This window comes from Ruditapes philippinarum, unplaced genomic scaffold (genome assembly GCF_026571515.1).
Source record: "Ruditapes philippinarum isolate M1 unplaced genomic scaffold, ASM2657151v2 ctg777_1_1_1_1, whole genome shotgun sequence".
In the NCBI taxonomy this organism is placed as follows: domain Eukaryota; kingdom Metazoa; phylum Mollusca; class Bivalvia; order Venerida; family Veneridae; genus Ruditapes; species Ruditapes philippinarum.
Window position 1 is genome coordinate 380,017 of NW_026854029.1, and position 6,000 is coordinate 386,016.

Sequence of the window (6,000 nt, forward strand, 5' to 3'; positions counted from 1 at the left end):
TTAATGGGTGCGCATGTACTTTTCATTTACCAAACAAAATATAATGCTTATATCAAATATTTGTTTGTATACCTGCTCTAGCCGGTCATCTACATTGCAGTACACGTGTACTTTAGGTATTAATCAACCCTTAAAAGTTTCCTTCATATTGCATTACTGGTATAAGAGAAGAGGTCCGTATATTCATTAAAGGGACATAACTCTGACAAAATCATTTAACTGGAAAGGTAGTATGTGAAGTCCGGTCAAGTTTTGTTACGGACGGACATACGGGCATAAAAGATCCCTACATGTAGCAGGCGACACAAAAATTAATAACATGAAACTAAAAATTTTATCATAGCTAATAAGAACAGAGAGATGTACATTACATACGTACATTACATATCACTGTAATGTGCATCCCTGACCGAGCATGGCAGTACATAATAATTTTCAAAATTTATTGCAATTATGGTCAAATAAAACACATGCTTTAAAGCGTTTAAAGGTCTTGTTTGAATGAATGTAAATGTTCATATAATCGCATAATGCACTGTAACACCGCACTTTGGGGTCAAACGCACTTTGGGGTCCGACCCCAAAGTGCGTTAAACTTCGCAGCGCACTTTGGGGTCAAATGCACTTTGGGGTCAAAATCGAGAAATTGACCCCAAAGTGCGTTAATATGCTACATATCAACGCACTTTGGGTTCAAGAGGACTAAAGGTGTCATCTGAGTTCTGCTTAAATACTGAATACTGACTTATTTTCGATCTCCGACATTGAAATATTTGAGGTGGAGTTCAAGATGGCGGTCAAGACTTGGGTTTCATTCTCCTAAACCCCATGAAGGATTTTAAGGCACCTTGTGTCAAATGTTAACCACATCGAGAGCATATACAGAATATATTTATACTAAAAAGTGTTGTTATTTTTTTGATACCTCCAAAAATGAAAATGTTGGTGCATTTGCAAATGGGGTACTGTAATTACCAGATGGTGAAGTGTTTGAAAATGGTGTTTCACAAATGGTGTAATTATCCAAACCTCTACTTTACACATGGCGTCATGTTCAAATATGTACGAAAAAAACAAAATAAAATATGTACACAAAACCTTAAATAGAATATGTATGCAAACTAAAAAAGAATACGTATGCAAAACTAAAAAAGTATGTATTCAAAACAAAAAAAAAATATGTACGACATACAAAAAAAAAATATGTACGAAAAAAAAGTATCCAAAAATGCAAATGTCACTTTTATGCCACCGTTCAAAAAATCAAGTACAGAAATTGTGTATCCCTAAAATTAAAAGATGCTGCGAAAAATATCCCGTCCGACAGTCATTTATTTGATAACTTTTGGTGCCATATTGAGCCCCATTTTAAATATGTTGGGAGTGAAATAAAATGCAGTTAATATTTTTCCAAAGAACTATAAATATACTCTATTGCAATGTCCTGTTGAAACATTAAGTTTTTCAATCGGACTATAAATAGCGATTTTTACAAATACATTTTTAAGCTTATCAACAAATTTAAGGGTTTTTGTAAGCTCTGCAACAACCGTTCGCCAGAGGCTTTTTTATGGGAAATCTTACATACTTCTTTAGAAAGAGCAAACATGAATTTTAAAATGTTAAAATAATGGTATCAGAGAAATGTAAGATGCTTATTACCTGAATAAAGTAGCGATAAATGAGAAATTATTTGTCATAAAAGTAGTCAAAACAATGTAGTATTTGACTTCCATATAAAATACTAATTCACTATAACTGTACTCATCATTGCTAAAAAGCAACAGATGAAAAAGATGGTTCAGGTGGCCAATGCGTATTTTTTTGATAATATAGCAGAACATCAAATTAAAAAAGCTTTTAAGAAAAACAAAAAAAAAGCATAATGGGCCTTTAAAGTGTTATTTTTAACCCTCGGGGAGATCGATACCCCACAATCCCCTCTCTACCCCCACTGAGAATTTTACATCATTCTGAAGCTCTGCTCTTAGTGTGCGACTACCTAAATAGTTGATATTTTTAGTACTGCCTGTACAGACAACTACTGAAAGCCGAATCTACACCTAGTCAAGTTTCTTATATGTCACATTTCGCTAAATAAATGGCTCTTTCAACATTTTATCAGACATATATTTGTTACTGAAATGTCTTACTAAGATTACACAGAATTTATACCTTTGTCTATGCAAAGACTATCATATTTCTATAAAATGTGTAAATAAAAAACGGGAAAATAATGCATTTAGCTAAAACAATGGAGTTAATGAAAGGTGTACATTCTTTTAAAATAAATGGAAAATTTGAGAAAAAAATATTTTAAGCTTAATAATTGATACAAATTCTTTTTTTTTTGGTGATTTAGTTGATGAAAGTTCTTCACTTACTAATCAAGACTATTTAAATCCCTATTGATTCTACTATAATTTAGGGCACATGTTTTGCGTCTATTTAATACCCTGATTTTTTGTTTACCATTGGCTTTGACTACAATATATTATTTAAAACATAATGAACATTCATTCTCTATGACCCCAAAGTGCGGTCATTTGCCTGATGTTAAAAATTGTATATGTACCTGTTTAACGCACTTTAGGGTCGAAATTGGACCCCAAAGTGCATAACGCACTATGGGGTCGGACCCCAAAGTACGTAACGCACTTTGGGGTCGAACCCCAAAGTGCGTTTGACCCCAAAGTGCGGTGTTACAATGCACAAAAACCTGATTCTGTGTCACCAAAAAAGGACAAATATTAATACATCAAACTTAATCGTTCGTCCTTAAACGGTCGTCACATTATTTTGAAGAATATAGCACCCGCTTTTCAGTTAAAGATCACCAAATTTTCATTGTATATATGACCTTGGCTTTGTACCATCGTTTATTTGACCTTGGTCTTGTCCCATCGTGTAGATGACTTTTGTTTGGTACCATCGTGTATATGACCTTGGTCTGGTACCATCGTGTATATGACCGTGGTCTTGTACCATCGTGTACATGACCTTGATCTCGTACAACCGTGTACATGACCTCGGTCTCGTACCATCGTGTTCATGATCATGGTCTTGTATCATTGTGTATATGACCTTAGTCTTGTCTCATCATGTATATAACATTGGTCTTGTACAATCGTGTATATGGCCTTGGTCTGGTACCACCGTGTACATGACTTTGGTCTCGTACCTCGTAAATACAGTAATAGACTATTTACAAGCACAAATTTATTATTTATGTCAATAATGCTATCATTTTATTATCTAAAGTATTTCCAAAAAAATCCATTAAAACAAACTCAAATTTTCTGTCAGTAGAGGATAGGCATATATGGATTTGATAATCCTATATAAAGCAATACATTAAATCTGGGCAAATCCTCTGAATACTTTCCTAAATATAAATACAAGGGAGCGAAATTCTCAAATTCCCTTAGACTATGCAAATCGGTTTGGGCACGGGCTACAATATTACTTTTGTGCGGGTAAAACTTCCTGCGCACGCATAATCGGTAAAAACACTCACTTCAGTTTAAAACAATAATTAAAAACGCTTTTCTTACTATCAGATTTTTGCCTTTCCTTATTCGCGACATAGCTACTCTTTCGGTTTTAATGACATAAAGTCTGACAAAGGTTATTGTCGCCGATTTCTGATAATATTATGAAACTCGTTCTAGTGTGTACTTATTCAAGAACAGGAAACACGTGACCAGACCGGCACATTGACATAATGTTATTTGTACTACATTGTCTAATTGTATCATAGTTTGGGTACCTTTCTGTTGAAAAAGTGTCAGAGTTAAATCGTATACATATACATGCACAGTGCGGTAACTGGAGTGCGGGTATCAGTTACCCGCACTCAAGATAATGCCCGTGGATTGGTTCATTTTTGCCGGGGTTTACATATTGTGACGGCAGAGAAAGAGAAAGGGGCAGAACTATCATATTCAAATGCTCGTTCATTGGTTCATTTTTTCTGGGGTTTCATATTATGACAACAGGGAACGTGCTGTCATGTTTGACTATGATACAAAAGAGAAAGAACACCAAAACACTCGGCAATCTGATTTATACTCGGGGGCTACGCCCCCTCGTACAAATCAGATAGCCTCGTGTTTCGGTGCTCTTTCTATTACTTATTCTGCACGAGGACGATCCCTGAAAAAGAGTTTGGAACATGCACTCTGTCTGTAAGTGCAACACTTTTGATGAAAAGCTATTTTTCTATCTAAAATATTGTCGAATGACAGTTCGGAAAAGTACATTCACTGATGATGGTCCCATTGTAATTAAGCATTATTTTTTTCAGGCCAAAAAGTGTCCTGGAAAATGTCATTAAGGCTCGAAATACATTTCCTTTACCATTCTCATAGGTTATGTGTTTAGCTTTTTTGAAATGGCACGGGAGAGCAACCTTCCCATCGAGGTTATTGTTATTCTTGTTTTTAGAAAGAAAAAAAAATCCAATAAGATCAAAAATCATTTGTTCGATGGGAATTATATTATCTACTATCATAAAAAACAAAAACAATAATTATCGTTTTGCATTTATCATTAATACAAATGATTCTAAATGATGAAAAGGTTACACAAATATGCTTCAGGACCTTGTAAAATGTTGGTGCAAAACGATAGTTACTGCGCGCGTTCGGCTACGGCCATAAATAGACTAGCTGGGTTCGACCGTTTCCGCCGGGAAAGCAAATGGCTCCCAATCCGGAGTGTATTTGCGTTTATTTATTCTCGCCACCGGTTGCCCATATGGGCGAGCCCTCCAGAAGAGTATTAGTCATTTTATTTTTCGGAGGATAGTGCAATTACAGATACAGAAAGATGCCCCAATTCCAGAAGCTTCTCCTGGTTCTTTAGCGTGCCAAGTGTTTAAGCACCCATACACGGGACCTCGATTTAAAGTCTCATCCGAAAGACTGATTAGTAATTTTAGTTGGCCAGCCCGGGAATCGAACCCACAATGTCGAGATTACAAGTCTCGCGCTCTAACCGATTGAGCTATGCGGGCTGCCAATCCGGAATGTTCGCGATCATCAAGACATTGCAGACGCTTTTAAACGCCTAGGTAGCGGTGAATTACGATATAATACGACAATTCTGATTGGCTCGCTGTAAGCTGTAGTCCAATACAATAGCTGGTCTTTAAGCGGTTAGGTGCTCTTTCAAAAAAACAACAATAATATTGTTGTAATAATCACTGCGGTATACCTTACCCCGGATATTGCTCGATATTATGAGGACTTCATCCCATTTCGCGATTTAAAATGAGGGACGAAGGTAAGTTCAGCGACGACATTTTCTAAACTAATGGCTATTTCATTTATCTCAACGGGTTTTATATATAGAGGTATTGTTGTAGCTCTAAAAGACATCAAAGTATTACAGGTACATGTATTTGTAAAATTGATCAAACTACCCCTAAACGATCGGCAGCTCACTAGAAAATACTGACAGCGATACTGTAGAATCGTTAGAAATTATTATTTTACCAAGATAAAAACATTTTGAGTCGAGCATTTTTTAAAATCATAATCCAAATATGCTCAGTCCAAATTTCAGGCAAAAAGTGTGAAAGTACAAAAAGATACAGGCCGAAAAAGATACAAGAAAGTGTACCGAGTATTGTTTTTAAGTGTACAGAGTATTGCAAAATAACCAAACTTCAGTGTACATTGTATTGCAAAACAAAATGAGCATATTAGAATAGAAAATCGATTTTTTTTCTAAGTTTTACGTCTGTTTATCGGTGCCATTTTATTTTGCTGGTAATGTATTGTTTATGATATTTATTCAAATATTTCAGATTCAACAATGCATATATTCAGTGTTATTAATGTCATTTTCTTCGGACAAATACAGAGATTTGATTTCCCATTTGATTGAAAATCACAGTGTGAATGAAATTAAGTTTAAGATGTTAATAAGGATGGCTTAAAGTGTGTGCTTTTAGTCGGCAGCAAGGTCAGGAGCAGAAGAACCATCAAAATTTAC